Consider the following 18,920-nt stretch of genomic DNA (forward strand, 5'->3'; position numbering starts at 1 on the left):
ACCTACATTATCATTCGTGATCAAAATGAGTGAAAATCCAAAGACTTTATACATTATTGTTTTGATCAGATTAAATAAGACATTACTTAATATTTTATAGTATACTTGTATTATCCTGTCCAGATAAGGTCAAATATAAGTTACGGGTTCATGGGCTTAATTTCTTTGTCTAACTGTTTAGAGTACACAGATACATCTTAAAAATGGAGCATATATTATGAATGGAACCTCACGAGATAACCACTGCTTTCCAACATAATTAAGCAGTTTTCCATCTAAACCATTCTGGTCACGTTTAATTAAAAATGTGTATAAGTAGTCTATTGAACAATGGCTATTAGTGTGTGAAACTCTAGTTAACCTAAATGCTTTCTAATTAGTTTTATAATACTTAGTAAACCTCAGAAAGGATTTTGTTTTCTATAAATTAGAATTCTGCCTTTGGATGAACACTCAAGAATTCACTTTTGGAAATGGACTTTTTTTTTTCCTTTACTTTTGGGATACAAAGTCACTTCCTAGAGAGATTATATATTTAGGGGTTGTTTCAAACAACTGGCAATATTAAGATGAGGTGGAATTATTAAGACTGATCAAATCAATGGGTATATTCAAAATATGACACCACTGACAGGTATGGCCAACTCGAAAGAAACAGTTCATGGGCCCTTTTAATCATTCTGTTTTCTGTTTCCGATGAGGTGAGAAACTTCTGCTACATGGTCCTACTACTGTGTTCTGCCTTACCACAGGCTCATAATAATGAAATATGTTGATAATGGAATGAAGTTTCAGCAACTATTTACCAAAATAACTTATTTTCTATATAAGTTATCCTTTCTGGAATTTGTCACCATGCACAATTGTCTAGAAAATACATTTATATAAGCCTCTTTATATTTATTGAAAATTTCATACTTGATTACATTATATAATTGCAAACTTATCCTCTACCTCCTCCAACTCCACTTATGACTCCTCAAATTCATCACCACTTCTTCCATAAATACTATCTTTGTATATACATATAAATTAATATTGTTATGTTTTCACAAGACATAATGAACTTAATGTTACTGTGCTGGATGTCTATATGTACTTGGCTGATCACTTGAGACTAGGTAATTTATCATGGGCTTGACTCTTCAGAAAACTGATTATCCCTCTTCTAGCAGACATTATAGATCTTTGTTTAGAAGTAGGCCCCATGTGATCCTTCCAGACCATGCCATGTTCACCCATGTTGTAATAATGTAAGTCTTTTTTAGGCAACCATAGGCTTGAGATTTCATGGGTACAGGTTACTTATCATGTCTCATGGGTTGTATCTAGCAGCAAGCATCCTGATTTTCTGTCTCTTAAAAACTTCTCTAAGCTTTCAGAGCATTGTAGTTGGTATAATTAGGGGAAGCCATCCAAGAGTTACTTATTTTCTGTCATTTTAACCATTGTGTATATCTCTGTAATAGCTGTTGTACATGGTAAAAACAACAAAACTTCTTCCATGAGATGTGAGAGCTACACTAGTGCATATTGGGAGACATATTCAGAACACAGTTAAAATTTATTTTCATTTAGTAAAATGGCTCCAGTAAGTTCTCTTCTAGAGTCTATGACTCCTTCAACCACAAGTAACTGGCTAGATTTACAGTACCAGGCATGAAATACTTCTTAATAAGGAAGACTTAAGTTCAGCTAGAAAGCTCTTGGTTATACCCAAGGTGAAAGGACCACTATTGCTCCACTGGAGTATCTTGCAGGAACAACCATTTCTGTGACTTTCTCAGTTTAGATTGCTTGGTTTATCTGGGTAAGATTGTTTTTTTTCCTTGGGAGTTAGGCTATAATATTCCAACATAATAAATAGTACTCAGGGACTAGTTCTGAGGTCAGTTCCAGCTCAATTTCACTAAGTCCTGTGTCCAAGATATGTTGTGTTTTCAGAAATATGGAATTACCTTCAAGTTTTAATAGGTAACCTAGGACAAAGACAATAGCCAATATTGTTTGTGGGTACCTCAGGACCCTTACCCAACAACTCAAAATGAGTGTTCTAATATCTGGTATATGGTCATATATGTATTCCATGACTCTTGAGGGAAGCAATGTCACATTTTGTGGCACACCACACAAAAACACACACAGACACACACACACATATGTATGTTCAGTAGGCATTAAAATGTTTCCTTGTTGATTTTTAAAACATCCTTATTGATACTTAACTACTTAACTCTCTTTCTTTCCTTTTCCTCAGTATTATATTTTCCCAGTTACCCTCTTCCCCAATTATCCTACACTCACATTTCTCTTTTTTCTGTCAAAGCACATATGTCTTAACACTTATCTCTCTAGAGGTCGTTTAACTCTTCCTTTCCCTTGTCCCTTTCTATGTTTCTGACTTTTAGAATTACTTCAGCTTATATATTTTAAACATTCGGAGCTAAGAGCAACAAATAAGAGAAAATGTGTTTGTCAATTTTACTTAAGTAAATCAGGAGAGAGGCAAACAAACAAAACAGAGGCGTTCAGTATCCCATTTACTCTTTTAAACCTCACTGAATTATATGGTCAATTCTTAGTGGATAATATTTTAATACAAAATTAAATGAAATATACATCAAATAAGAAAAGATAATTTTCAAATATTGTAACAATTTTCTCCAAATATTCAGTCAGATAAAAGCTACTATATAATATTTCAAGATTTGATGTGTCTAGTTATAAAGTTATGATTTTTGTGGTCCAGAGGAATTGCTACAAATATCACATTAGTACTGTGTATGATTTTCTATGCATGAGAATTCAAGACAATTAGTATGACAGATAGTTGTATTCTAATGGATCTGATGACATCTGATCTTTTAAAATCTCCAGAGAACCAAAGTAGCCTAAGAGAAATGTTTCTGCATGCATAAACTTAGAGCTGGTATTCCACACCCAGACTGTAGCCAAGATCAGATGTAATGTCAGCATAGCTCATTCAAAGCTTAGAGAAAATAATTTATTTTATAGTTTTACACAATAAAAATCTATGGTCTATAACTGTCAGTGGCATGTGTGATAAACTTAAAAAAGTTTACATCAATACAACTTAAAAAAGTTTTTGCAATCAACACCTCATTTTATAGACTTAGAATGGACTTTGTAAGCCATAAATCTTTATCTTAAGTGATTGTCAAAATATTTAAAGGTAAATTAGTGGGCAGTATGTTTAATAATAAATAAGTAAACATACACATATAATGACATTGCTAGTTGATCTAGACTAGATACATATGTAGGTTTGTTTTGGTTGTCTTTTTTTTTAGAACAGACATCATCAAAGGGTCAAGGTGTGTAATAAATAACTCTAAGTATATAATCAAAACAAGTTTCAAGGTATAGTTTCATTAATTTAAATATTAATGACATTGCAAAGTAATTGGGATTAAATTAGGTTATTGATATGATTGCATGATAATAATTACCAGTTTATCATACATTAAAACTAAAAAGAAATACATAAATCACTCAATTTAAATCTAACAGTAAATGAGTCAAATTAAATGTAACTATATTATATTTACAGTTTTGTCAATATTTATTAGGTATTTCACCATTACACATGTTTGCTAAATTAGAAGCAAAAAATTCCATGTATAATTAGCAATGTAAATGATTTCAACAAAAAATATTGGTCCAAAGCTAAAGCTAATTTACCACCAAACATGAACAAAACAACAACAATGAGAACGGAGTCAAGGATATTTTTTACAAATATTAAAATTAGGGACAAATATAGCATCATGAAGATTAAAATAGAAATCTCAGAAGTAAAGAAACCTGGGACTTCATAACAGATAATACAAATTTTCTCATGGTTCATGTAGATTTGTTTCCCTGGTGTCCCTTTTTCAAATTTTAAACATATATCCTACGCTTATTTTCTTAAACAGAATTTTTCTTGATATTTTTACAATTTCTCTTCTTCTCAAGCACCGGCTATTTTCCATTCTATATGCCTTTGAGAATCAGATAAGTTCAATTGAACCTATCTCTGAAATAAATTTTATTCTTCCCATGAAAATAATGCAAATACCTTATGAAGGTACACAGATTCACAAAAGTCTGCACAAGTCTATGACATGATATTTACTTTTCGTAGCATAGTCTTTTTGTTGTCAAGAAAACCAGTAACCATGTGCATTAAATTCCTCATAGATACTATTGCAGACAATGTATTCTCTGACTCCGTCTTATGATTTTTCATTTATAAAATTGAGATTTCTGTCCAATTGGGATAATGCTGCAAGCAAAGCATACGTCAGTTTTTCAACCCCTAAGTCATGTTTTGCTGCTTTCTATAATGAATTGCACATATGTATGAGAAGATGTGTAAGAAATATAGTTAATTACATCCTTAAAAGTCTATAAATTACAAATAATAAAATACATTGATTCCAATCTCATTTTTAAAAACATAATTTTAGCTATTTAAAGAAAACTCATTTTTATGAGAACTTGAAAAATGAGGTAATAAACACATCAATTTATACAAGTTAAAATATAGTTAACTGGTATATAGTGGAGTTTCAGACCAATTATTATCATTTAAAGTAATACCAATTAAAGCTTCCATTTCTTTTTTTTTTATTTTTGTGCATATTTTTACAATTGCATGTTCATTGTGAAAATATTATGAGAAGTAGAATTAATAAAACTATGAAGCTCATGAGAGAAATATAATAGTAAGCATTTGGAGAATCCAATTTTATTTCAGGCACAAAAGGTTCATATTCATTGCATGTGCTCCTTTTAATAAAAGTTTTATTTCTTCCCTGAGTAGAGAAGGTATAACCAAAGGAAAAACATTAAAAAAACCCCTAGAGTCCTCAATATTTTCTGGGCCATAGCAAAGAGAATCATAAAGGAAATACACTTGTGGGAATTGGAGAGGGTATTAATAAAAGATCCAATGATTCCATGATTCAAAATGTGTTTTCCATGACCAAAGAGCAAAGACATCACAGAAAGTATTTCAATTTGTATATGTGAATAGTGTAAGTAGTAAAGAACCATTAGTTAATAATGCTGCTGTAGAGCTGAGTAAGTAGACAAAGGCTGTATACTCCTGCTAGGAAGAAAAAAAAAACCCAAAATTTTAAAGATCATTAGGATTATTAGATATTATAGAGCAATTTTTCCATATTTGCTACTTCTGGAGATTAATTTACTTTAACAGGAGAGGTTGATTTAATAATGGTTGACTGCATAATTATTTTCATTAAAATACAGATAAAATATTTATGCAGGAAATTTAGGCTATTAATATATGACAAATTGGAATTAACGTATATTCATTATTTTCTAGGAATTCACTGCCACAGAAATGGTACATTAAATAATTTGGTCTTCAAAGATCTGTATATAATTTTATTTTAAAGATAAAAGGTAAACATTTTTCCTTTCATCATTTCAGATTATCCCTCTAGTTATGAGATTTTGAAACAGCAATAGTCCATAGAGAAATGAATTACATAGGATTAGAATAATGTAAGGTCTGTGAGAGAAAAAATTTCAGAGTTGTACTGAGGCCAAAAAAAGGAGTTTTATTGAGGTAGAAATTCCCAAGCTGCCACTGAGAGAAGGAAGGAGAGCCTCAACAAAAGGGAATTGGGTTTTATAGGGTGATTTATATTGGATGGGAGAGTGATGGGAGATCATTAAGGGGTGGGGACCTGTTGCAAACAAAGAAACTGTTTTTTAAATGGGGGACATTCTGGCCATAAGATGCTGTGGTCCTATGCTGGATTCTTGGGATATACAAAGCATGTAATTTTTATTTTTGTAAGGCACTGATTCTTTCTTGGCCAGGGACTTCAGCCAGTCTAACAAGTAAATCATGAAAACAGTTTAACCCCATCTTAATAATTGCCAAATGATATTGTGGTTGAGGTGGTATGATGGTCTCCTTCAACAGAAAAGAATAAACTGGGAATTGGCTTTCATGTCAATTCTTGATGTGTAGAGATGATGCTTGATTTGGGGTAATCTATTGGTTTCTTTGTGTTATACTAGGTTCTTTCACAACATTTTATTTCCCTGAGCTCTGGAGCCTCTAATCTAAAAATAAGAAAAATTATTTTGAAGGTAGATATTTAATGTTTTCTCTTTGACCTTGATAGGCAAATAATATTTGAACATCATGGTCAAATAGAATCAATTGGTTAGAAAACATTGGATTTCATTTAAAGTAGTGTGTCACCATGTATTCATGTATGAAAAAAAGCCTTGGGCTAATTAGCAATGAACTGAAACCTTAGTAATCATGAATGAAAATAAACATTTCCTCCTATTAGTTTTTATTTTTAATTTTTGTTTTTCCTGTTGTTTAGTTATTTTGTAAAGCTTAATAACAATACACCTTTTTCATATTATAGATTTAATGCTGTTGTCATCAAAAGTATATCCCAAATATTCTTGTAGGAAGTAATTATCCATGAATATTTTAAAATATATATTTCTATACTTCTTTTTCTAGGAGTCTGATTCATTAAGCCTATAATAGAGCCTTATCAATAGTATTTTTTCTGCATCATTTATTATGCATAATAAAACTATTTTGTTGTTAGGAAATTTAATGTGTTCAGCAATTTAAATAGAAAGAATGAAGAGGAAGAATGCCTCTTTGGATGAATTGTGTAAAGCACACATAATGGGAGGTTGTAAAGATTAGGATATATGTTGTACAAGAGGAAAAATGGTATTAAATTTCTAAGTGAGATGTTCATTAGATAAAGAACTTCTCATTATACTTGATGACTGGAGTTTGATCCTTGGTTTCCATATGGTGAAGGAGATGCCCACAACTAATTCCCAAAAATTATCCTCAAATATTTACTTAAGTATTGTGGTATGTACTTTTACCTCAAAATTAATAAACTAATTTAATAAAAAATATTTTTTAAAAGGTAGTATCAGAAGTAGTGGAGAAGGCATAACCTTTCAAATCAAGCTAAAAACAGTGCTTCCTAAAGAAGTAAAATGTATCCAGACAGTCAAATCCTTATTAAAGATCAGATACCAATCTTCTTATAGGTTAGAAATTTCTTGTAAAAATTGTAACCCAACAAAAATAACAAGTTAAATATAAATGCCTATTTAAGATCATTAGGAGACTCAATTAAAATGTGTACCCAAGTGATGCTATAAGACTATCAGTGCCAGGCTGGTGGCACTTTCCTTTAATCTCAGCACTCAGGAAGCAGAAGCAGGTGGATCACCATAATTTCAAGTTAAACCTGATCTACAAAGTGAGCCTAGGAAAGTCTAGTCTACACAGGGAATCTTTGTCTCAAAAAAACCAAGAGAGAGAGAGAGGGAGATAGATAGATAGATAGATAGATAGATAGATAGATAGATAGATAGAGACTTTCAAGTCTGGTGGATCTGGACCCAGTGGGACCTACACAAACTCATGTAGCAACCAAGGATATTGCAAGCAGAGAACCGAGAACCACTGTTCAGACATAGGCGATGGACAGCTTATTCTCCACAATGGGAAGAAGAGGAAAGAGAGGGACTACTTCTTACACAAGCTCTGGTGCCTGAGACCTGATCACTGGCCCTTGGCAGAGAGGCCCTGTGGAAACACAGAGGATTGGGATTCAGGATATCCAGATGAGAGTTAATAGGCTGTGGTCAGATGGTGAGAGAGGAAGACCCCATCTGTCAGAAGTATAGGGGAGGGAAATAGGGCAAAAAAGTGATGAGAGGGTGGGAACAGATGGATAAGAGCCAGAGGATAACCGGGATTTAAGATGAATAAATTTAAATAAAATTTTTGAAAAAAAATAAAAAGAATATAAATTAAGCAAGTTCAAGGCCAGCCTGAGCTAAAGATGAGTTCCATGACACCTAGGTCTATTACACAGAAAAATCCTCTCTCCTGAATAAAAAGTAGAATATAAATTAAGAAAAAAAAAAAAAAAAAAAAAAAAAACAAACAAACAAAAAAAAACCAAGTATTCCAAACCAAAGGCAAGCCAATTTCAGATGATAAAAAAAACAACTAGTGTTAAAAAAAATTTTTTTTATCTGGCATTGAATAAAAAAACTTTATTGGAGGGAGCAGGGAGTTCAAGATGGTGGTGACTATCATGCACTGTATTTGATCTACCGCACGCTGACCAGAGACCTGATTGGAAGGCAAAGACTACTAGAACTAGCAAAGACTAGGTGAGTGAGGTCTCAAACAGGGCAAATCACCAGTAGGCCTAGCCCTGGGTCAACCAACAGCCCATGGATATTCTGAACCCACAGTGGAACACTTGAGTTCCTGGCCTGCGTGAGATTTCAAGAAAACTGATGAATCTGTCCTTGGACCCCACCCACCCACCCCATGCCAGTCTGCATAGGCCACTGGGAGCCACGGGGATGCCCAGGAGGCTGTGACAACATCACGTAGTCACAGTGTGCAAGGTCTAAAAGGGTCTAGAGCTGAGCCAGGTTGCCAGCCACAGCAGACAGAGCCTTCAGAAGTGAACATATAGAACCCAGGTTGGCCAGTCCCCATGGCCAGGCAAAGTCTCCAATGCTCTTGGCAGATACCGGATACCTCTAAATGGTAAGATCATAAAATTAAATAGAGATGCCAACATAGTTGGTCTGAATCTCTGTAGTAGCAAAAACAGGACCAGGCAGAAGCTCTGTTGACCCAATCTGGAACCTAAGGTGTACAGCCAAGTCTCCTGGAGTGGAAACCAGGTCACCTGCCTGTTCCAGGGAAGAACTCTGTGATCTCCACAAGCAAGGGCATATGACCTATAATCACTCACCAACTATCCACTCTCAAAGACCAGAAGCTACTCCAAAGAGCAGTGACAGCAAGATGACTAAAGGACAGTATAAGAAAGCAAACAAAAATCCAAAACAATTCAGCATCTCCAGATCCCCAACTATCCCAAAGAAAGCAACCCTGATAACCCAAAAACATTGAAACTACAAGAAAATTACCTCAAATGCTTAGTAATGAATATGGTAATGGAAGAAATTAATCAAATCCATAAACAAATGTAAGAAGATACAACTAAACATGTTGAAGACATAAAAGAGGCCTATAGAGAGGCACTGGATGAAATTCAGGAAAATAGAAACAACAGATGAAGGAAATCAATAAAACAGTTCAAGATCTGAAGCTGAAAATGGAAACTATAATAAAGGCACAAACAGAAGAATAACGGGAACAAGAGACCTTAGCTAAGAAAGTAAGCAAAATAGAGGTGAGCTTCTCTAACAGAATCAAAGAAATAGAGGAACAAATCTTGAGACTAGAATATACAATCATAGAACTCAAAGCTATCATCAAAGAAAAGACTAAATCTGAAAAAATTCCGACACAAAACATCCAAAAAAAAAAAAAAAATCAAGTACACCATGAAAAGATGAAACCTGAGGATAATAGACATTGAGGAAAGATATAGAAATATATATAGAAATGGATGGAAAATTACCAAATTCATTCTATGAGGCCATAGTCTCATTGATACCTAAACCTCACAAAGACTCAACAAAGAAAGAGAATTTCAGACCAATTTCTCTTATGAACATAGATGCAAAAATACTAAATAAAATACTTGCAAAACGAATACAGGAGCACATCAAAGATATCATTCATCATGACCAAGCAGGCTTCATTCCGGGCATGCAGGGATGGTTTAATATACGGAAATCCATCAATGTAATCCACCATATAAACAAACTGAAAATAAAAAACCACATGATCATCTCCTTGGATGCAGAGAAAGCATTTGATAAAATTCAACACCCATTCATGTTTAAAGTTTTAGAGAGATCGGGGATACAAGGCACTTTCCTCAACATAATAAAGGCTATATACAGCAAGCCAATAGCCAAAATCAAAGTAAATGGTGAGATACTCAAGGAAATTCCTCTAAAATCGGGAACAAGGCAAGGCTGCCCACTCTCTCCATATCTCTTCAATATAGTACTCGAAGTTCTAGCCAGAGCAATAAGACAACAAAAGGAGATCAAGGGTATCCAAATGGGAAAGGAGGAAGTCAAATTATCCCTCTTTGCAGATGATATGATAGTGTACATAAGTGACCCTCAAAACTCCACCAGAGAACTCCTAAAGCTGATAAACACCTTCAGCAAATTGGCTGGATACAAAATTAACTCAAAAAAGTCTGTAGCCTTCCTATACACAAATGACACGCTTGCAGAGGAAGAAATTAGGAAAACCACACCCTTCATATTAGCCACAAGCAATATAAAATATCTAGGAGTTACCCTAACTAAGCAAGTGAAGGACTTGTATGAAAAAAATTTCAAAACTCTGAAGAAGAGATTGAAGATGACCTGAGAAGATGGAATGATCTTCCTTGCTCATGGATTGGGAGAATTAACATAGTAAAAATGGCCATCCTACCAAAAGCAATCTACAGATTCAATGCAATCCCTATCAAAATAACTACACAATTTTTTAAAGACATTGAAAGTTCAATTCTGAACTTCATATGGAAAAACAAAAAACCCAGAATAGCTAAAACAATCTTGTACAATAAAAGATGCTCCGGAGGAATCTCCATACCTGATCTCAAACTGTACTATAAAGCAATAGTACTTAAAACAGCATGGTACTGGCACAGCAACAGGCTGGTTGATCAGTGGAATCGAATCGAAGACCCAGATATGAATCCACACACATATGGTCACTTGATTTTTAACAAAGAAGCCAAATCCATTCAATGGAAAAAGATAGCATCTTCAACAAATGGTGCTGGTCTAACTGGAGGTCTATGTGTAAAAAAATGAAACTGGACCCATATTTGTCACCTTGCACAAAACTCAAATCCAAGTGGATTAAAGACCTCAACATAAAACCAGAGACACTAAGCCACTTGGAAGAAAAAGTGGGAAAGAGCCTGGAACATATTGGCACAGGAGACAACTTCCTGAACAGAACACCAACGGCCCAGGCCTTAAAGTCAACCATTAATAAATGGGACCTCATGAGGCTGAGAAGCTTCTGTAAGGCAGGAGACACTGTCAAGAGAACAAAGCGACAGCCTACAGACTGGGAAAAAATCTTCACCAACCCTACATCTGACAAAGGTCTAATATCCAAAATATATAAAGAACTCAAGAAATTAAACACCACCAAACCGAATAAGCCAATTGAGAAATGGGGCTTGGAACTAAACAGAGAATTCTCAACAGAGGAGTATCAAATGGCTGAGAAACACTTAAAGAAATGCTCAACCTCCTTAGTCATCAGGGAAATGCAAATCAAAACAACTCTGAGATTCCATCTTACACCCATCAGAATGGCTAAGATCAAAAATTCAAGCGACACCACATGCTGGCGAGGATGTGGGGAGAGAGGAACACTCCTTCATTGCTGGTGGGAATGCAAACTAGTACAGCCACTTTGGAAATCTATCTGGTGCTATCTCAGAAAAATGGGAATAGGGCTTCCTCAAGACCCAGCTATTCCACTCCTTGGAATATACCCAGAAGATGCTCCAGCACACAAGAAAATTTGCTCAACCATGTTCATAGCAGCCTTATTCATAATAGCCAGAACATAGAAACAGCCTAAGTGTCCCTCAGTAGAAGAGTGGATAAAGAAACTGTGGTACATATACACTATGGAATACTACTCAGCTATTAAAAACAAGGAATTCCCGAAATTTGTGGATAAATGGATTGAGCTAGAAACGATCATAATGAGTGAGTTAACCCAGAAGCAGAAAGACCCAAATGGTATATACTCACTTATATCTGCATACTAGCCCAAGGGGCATGTCCCACGAAAGCCTTCACTTACCAGGAAACTGGGACAGAGGGGAAGGCATCCTATTGGGACTCTAAATGAGAGACGCATGGAAGAACAGCAAAATAAAAGGATCCAGAGGGTCCTAGAAATCTACAAGTAGAACAATATTATAGGCAGATTTGGGCCCAGGGGTCCCGCTCAAACTAAGGCACCAGCCGAGGACAATACAGGAGGTAAACTTTAAACCCCTTCCCAGATCTAGCCAATGGTCAGAATATTCTCCACATTTGAGTGGAGAGTGTGATACGACTTTCTCACGTACTCTGGTGCCTCACATTTGACCATGTCCCCTGGAGGGGGAGACCTGGTGGCACTCAGAGGAAGGACAGCAAGTAGCCAAGAAGAGACTTGATACCCTATGAGAATATATAGGGGGACGTACTCCCCCTCAAGAACAGTCATAGACGAGGGGAATAATGGGAAAAAAGGGGGGGGAGGAATGGGAGGATACAAGGGATGGGATAAACATTGAGATGTAACAAGAATAAATTAATAAAAAATAAAAATAAGTATCAATACCAGTTACACTAGAATCAGAGGAATAATGCATCCAGAATAACATAATGAAATAAGCCCATAAAAATTTTATCCAAAGCAAATTTTTGGGACATTATTTTGGTGAACATGTGAGATAAAAATTGTTGTTCAGTATGGAAATTAGGTCAATTTATTTAAAATAACTTGAAAACAGTCAGTGAAGCTGTAGTTTATTATATCCTGGGATCTACTAATTTGTATTAAAGTTATTTGCTGCAATTTTTATACATATGTACCAAATGGCATATATACAAATGGTCATTGCTTTTAATATTGACAAAAGTAAAAGCAATCTATATGCACATAATAAAATCAGAATCAAATAAACTTTTCTTCAATTACATTCTTTGTGTTTTGGCTATTTATATTTTGCAACCTTGAAAAAAAACATCTTTTCTATCTTGGTATGTGTAAAATTCTGAATGTAAGTTAGTATCTCTCATATCTCATCTCTCTCAACTGAAAACTTCTATCTATACCTAAAAACATCTTAACCGCTAAACATCCAAGCTGAATTGTAAAACTAAGTTACCTGGTCTTCAACCCCATCAAAGACTTGAGAAGGAATAAAATTAATCATCGTTGTGAACTTTTCAATAAATGAATGAATTAAAGTTCCAGCCTTTCTTATATGTAGATATAATAATGCTGAGTATAAAAGGGAATCATGGAAATCATGATAATATTATACACATATTATAAAACCACAAAGGGAGGGGTGGTGTCAGCAAACTAATGCCAGGTCTGATAAAGACCAAATATCACCTTCCTCACAGAAACACTGTCTGAAAACAACTGATTTAATTTGCTATGTGAGAAATCAGAAATGAATTAATGAATGTCTTGGCCTAAAATTGGTAAACTATACAACTGAATTTAATACAACATGGCACCACATAATCAGGAAAAGCCTCCTAGCTCTGGCTAGGGATGTTCAGATATACAGCCTTTGATTAGTTTTGAAATTGATTAGACTGCTCACTCATAATAAAAGAAGTTGGTCATTCAAGCTATTTTCACAGAGCCTTTGTTTATATGTTTCCTTCTTGGAGAGTAAAAATGTGACCGTTGCTAGATGAATTTGTTATCAAATTCCTTAAATAGAATCTTCTTCTCTTTTGCTTCAATGCATGCAAGTTGAAAGAGTAGAACGGTCTGGTGCTATGAGATATTAATACGGTGAATCAAGTAATGTGAAGAATCAGTGACAGTGACATAGATCAACAGATAAAGGCACTTTCTGTCAGGCCAAGGACTTGAGTTTAAGTCACAAAACATAGAGGGTAAGAAGAAACTCTTTCATGCTGTCCTCTGACCTATTTTTATGCTCCATAGCAATTGAGGATGTGCTTGCTTCCTCTTCCTAAATGTATAAACAATGAAACAAATAAATAAACATAAGATAAACCAGCTACAAAGGACTCTAAATAAAGTAACAAAGTAGTCATTAAGTAACTAATTGTTGATTCAAAGAAAATATAAGGAACACATAAGATGAGATGAAACCAAACTGCACTGAAACATCTTGTAGCTTAATTGTGAGAGAAAAAGAAGGAATTGTGAAAGCTTTGTTTTAAAAGGAATTGTCAAGTCAGGTGTGATCTCACAGGCCTACAAGCACTAAATGAAAAAATAGGGGAGGACCAAAGGTCCTAGGTAATGTTTGTCCATATAAAGATATAAAGGGCAACCTGTGATACTTACAAACCTGGCTCATTAAAAAAAAAAAAAAAACAAAACAAGAGAAATGTGGCCTATCATGTATAAAAGATTTTTTGTGTTTTCATTTAGGTAATTTGTTCAGATTATATCTCAATTGTTATCCCCTAACTTGTATCTTCCCATTGCTCCTCTCCCTCTTTCACACTATTCCCCTCCCCTTGGTCTGTGACAGAAGAAGACCTCCTCCTCTACCATATGATAACAGCCTATCAAATCTCATCCTGGTAGCCTGCTTAGCCATCCTCTGAATGCCACCAGGCCTTCCCACCAAGGGAAAGTGGTCCAATATGGTCACCAGAGTTTATGTCAGAGTCAGTTCCCACTCTCCACACAGATGTGGGGAATGTGCTGTCCATTGGCAATATCTGAATAGCGGTTCTAAATTTACCTAACGCATTATGTTTGGTTGGTAGAGTAGTTTGAGAAGAACCCTTGGGTCCAGATGCACAAGCCTTGATGGTCTTCTTGTAGATTTCTAGGGCCCTCTGGATCCTATTATTTCCCTATTCTCCTATAGCTCTATTGCCTGGAGTCCCAGTAGGAAGTCCCAGCATCTATCCCATTTTCCCGCTAAGTGAAGTTTCAATGGCTATATCTGTTGGGATAGTGTACAATTTTAAGTAAGTATATACCATGTATATCTTTCTGGGTCTGGGTTAAGTCTCACAGGATGGTCATTTCTTATTCCATCCACTTGCCTGAAAGTTTCAGGATTTTCTTGTTTTCAAAAATTGAGTAGTATTCGATAGTGTAAATGTACCACAGATTCTTTATCCATTCTTCTATTGAGGGACATCTAGGTTGTTTCCAGATTCTGGCTATTACAAATAAGGTTGCTATGAACATGATTAAGAATATACCTTGTTGTTGTGTGGTGGAGCATCTTTTGGGTATATTCCAAGGAGTAGAATAGCTGGGTCTTGAGGAAGCCCTATTCCCAGTTTTCAGAGAAAGCACCAGATAGATTTCTAACGTGGTTATACAAGTTTGCATTCCCACCTGCAATGAAGGAGTGTTCCTCTTTCTCCACATCCTCACCAGCATGTGATGTCACTTGAGATTTTGATCTTAGCCATTCTAATGGGTGTAAGATGGAATCACAGTTGTTTTGAGTGGCATTTCTCTGATGGATAATGACATCAAGCATTTCTCAGCCATTTGATATTCCTCTGTAGAGAATTCTGTTTAGTTCTGAGCCCCATTTCTTAGTTGGGTTATTTGGTTTGGTGGTGTTTAATTTCTTGAGCTTTTTATATGTTTTGGATATTAGTCCTTTGTCAGATGTAGGGGTAGTGAAAATCTTTTCCCAGTCTGTAGGCTGTCAGTTTTTTTCTGTTGACAGTGTCTGCTGCCTTACAGAAGCTGCTCAGCCTCATGAGGTCCCAATTATTAATTGTTGACCTTAGAGCCTGGGCTGTTGGTGTTCTGTTCAGGAAGTTGTCTTCTGTGTCACTATAAGAGATAATCAGTGAAAATTTCAGGAAAACAGAAACAAACAAACAAAAATAATGCCCTGCAGTGAAAATTCAATAAGGTAATAAATCCAGAGCTGAAAACAATACAAAACTAAAGTATTACAGTAAAAAAAAAATCTGTACCAAAAAACATCATCATTTGAAATTAAAAAGAAATATGTATCTGACAGATGAATAGAAGCTAAGACGAATCTTTACCACTGGACCTATTTTTGAGAAATATTTAATGGAATTCTGTAAGTTCACATGAAAGTATGGTAAATAGTATCCAACAAGTATACCATCTAACTGCCAATAGTACTTATTGGGTATAATCATTTTAACATTGCTATGTTTTGTTTCTTACAATAAGATTAAAATGCTTCATTTTACTGAACTACTTGCATACTTAAGATTTAGGCTTAAAATAGACTATTAAGGCCTCAAGATTATGACATAATACTGTGTGAAAGAGTTGAGGATTCAGCTCAAAGGTAGAGTGCTTGTCTAGCATGAATAAAACAACACATTCTTTCTGCAGTACTAAAAATAAATCTTGTAGCTAATACACAAGAGAAATTAATCAAATAAATAAAATATCCATTTGACTATTTTGTATTGGACAGCCAATGTGTGTTCTTCCTTGGAGAAGACTATTTCTATTACACTAAGTGTGTTGTTTGTAGTTATTTGTGTAAGTTAGAGACCTGTTGAGCATTCCTAATCCGTATTAACAAATCCATTGTTAATATTCTTTTCCAAGTTGTGTTTAGCATGTCTATTTTTGTTGATTTTATTTAACTCCTTAAGATCAAGTTGTAATAAATCTATTGATTGCCTCCCTCTTTGGCGTCTCCCATGGTACCTTATGCTAGTTCAAAAGGAGACACTCAGGTCAGTTCCAACTTACTGTTCTCTCTACCCTGTTTCTGAAATACATGGTATCTTCAAAAATAGGCATTCACTTTCCACCTGTCTGGGGCAATTTGTTTTTTATTACTTATTATAAAAAGCCTGCAATAACACTTTCAAGGTACTGGAAGTAAACCTTATATTATAATTTATTTGTATGGGTACAATACCACATTTTGGAATAACAATATATGTAATGTGTGTAAAGAATAATTTTAAGACATCGCGCTGGGTGAGGTGGCGGCAGGGGCGGCGAGCAGCGGAGTCTAGCGGAGCGGGCACTCCGGCGGGTCTCAGAAAGAAGAAACAATGTAACTCAGTCACCGGTAAGACTTGGAGGCCAAGGAAGAGGGAGGCAGGAAGAGCATGGCCTGGCCCCGCCTTTTGCAGAGGAGCGCTCTGCTCAGCGGCTTCGGCCACCACCATGTTGCTGTGTTCCTGCTTACCTTCTTCAGTTACTCATTGCTCCATGCGTCAAGAAAGACATTTAGCAATGTCAAAGTCAGTATTTCCAAGCAGTGGACTCCAAATGCTTTTAACACATCAGCTGACCTTCCCGCAGAGATCTGGAGCAGCAACCATTTGTTCCCCAGCACAGAGGAAGCAACTCTTTTTCTTGGAACACTAGATACTGTTTTTTTGTTCTCCTATGCTGTGGGCCTCTTCATCAGCGGCATCATCGGGGACCGGCTGAATTTGCGATGGGTTCTGTCTTTTGGCATGTGCTCGTCTGCGCTCGTGCTGAGGAGTTGTCTTTAAAGGTCTCTGGAGTGCCTGTGCTTCCGCCTCATCTGTTCTGCAGTACGGTTATGAGTATGCCTTTCTGGTGACCGCGTCTGTGCAGTATGCTGGTGGGATCATCATCTTCTTTGGACTACTAGTGTCACCAGAAGAAATTGGTCTCCCAAGTATTGAGGCAGAAGAAAGCTCCGAAGAAGATTCACACAGGCCACTCATTAGCGGCGCTGAAAATGAAGATGACAATGAGCCTAATTATTCAGTCCAGGAGGACAGGGCTGCCACCCAAGTGAAGGCAATAAGCTTCCATCAGGCTTGCTGCCTTCCTGGAGTCATCCCGTACTCGCTGGCCTATGCCTGCCTGAAGCTGGTGAACTACTCCTTCTTCTTCTGGTTGCCCTTTTATCTGAGTAACAACTTCGGGTGGAAGGAAGCCGAAGCTGACAAGTTGTCCATTTGGTACGACGTCGGTGGCATCGTAGGTGGGACTCTGCAAGGCTTCATCTCCGACATGCTGCAGAAGAGAGCCCCCGTGCTGGCCCTTAGCCTGCTCCTGGCCGTCGGGTCCCTTGTTGGCTATAGCCGCTCTCCAAACAATAAGTCCATCAATGCACTCCTGATGACCATTACAGGGTTTTTATTGGTGGACCGTCCAATATGATCAGTTCAGCCATTTCTGCAGACTTGGGTCACCAAGAACTGATAAAAGGGAGCAGCGAGGCTCTGGCAACAGTCACAGGAATTGTGGATGGGACTGGGAGTATCGGTGCTGCTGTGGGCCAGTATCTGGTGTCTTTGATCCAGGACAACCCAGGATGGATGTGGGTTTTCTACTTTTTCATTCTTATGGCAAGTTGTACAATTCAGTTTATCTCACCATTAATAGTGAGGGAAGTATTCTCACTTGTGCAAAGGAGACAAACTCACATACTGAGTGAGTGACTGGTGCCCGCAGAAGAGAATGGCCTGGGACGCCCACGAGGGCCCGCTGATCTTCAGTTCACTTGTGTGGTGTTGCCTAAGCCCCAGTGGAGTCTCAGCTTGTGAGCCACCCTGAAACACTGCCGGCTGCCCCAGACACTGGCGAGTAAGGGGCGAATTATTTTTGTACACTACAGTAACTGATGATTTTTTATTTATTTATTTATTTATTTTTAAAATTAATTTATTCTTGTTACATCTCAATGTTTATCCCATCCCTTGTATCCTCCCATTCCTCCCCCCCCATTTTCCCATTATTCTCCTCCCCTATGACTGTTCCTGAGGGGGATTACCTTCCCCTGTATATTCTCATAGGGTATCAAGTCTCTTCTTGGCTACCTGCTATCCTTCCTCTGAGTGCCACCAGGTCTCCCCCTCCAGGGGACATGATCAAAACAACTCTGAGATTTCATATTACACCCATCAGAATGGCTAAGATCAAAAACTCAAGCGACACCACATGCTGGCGAGGATGTGGGGAGAGAGGAACACTCCTTCATTGCTGGTGGGAATGCAAACTAGTACAGCCACTTTGGAAATCTATTTGGTGCTATCTCAGAAAACTGGGAATAGGGCTTCCTCAAGACCCAGCTATTCCACTCCTTGGAATATACCCAGAAGATGCTCCAGCACATAACTGATGATTTTTATGAATTTTGTGAAGGTACTGAAAGGAAAAACGAACCTGCCAGCGTCTTTGTTGGGCTTGTCGGCTTAGCTAGCTCTCCAACCTT

General features: G+C 36.6%; 1 pseudogene; it reads left to right on the top strand.

Moving 5' to 3' along the window:
* Positions 1-16,742: 16,742 nt before the first annotated feature.
* On the top strand, positions 16,743-18,147 carry LOC127184721 (sugar phosphate exchanger 3-like; annotated as a pseudogene).
* The last annotated feature ends 773 nt before the right edge of the window (positions 18,148-18,920 follow it).

This window comes from Acomys russatus, chromosome X (assembly GCF_903995435.1).
Source record: "Acomys russatus chromosome X, mAcoRus1.1, whole genome shotgun sequence".
Lineage (NCBI taxonomy): Eukaryota > Metazoa > Chordata > Mammalia > Rodentia > Muridae > Acomys > Acomys russatus.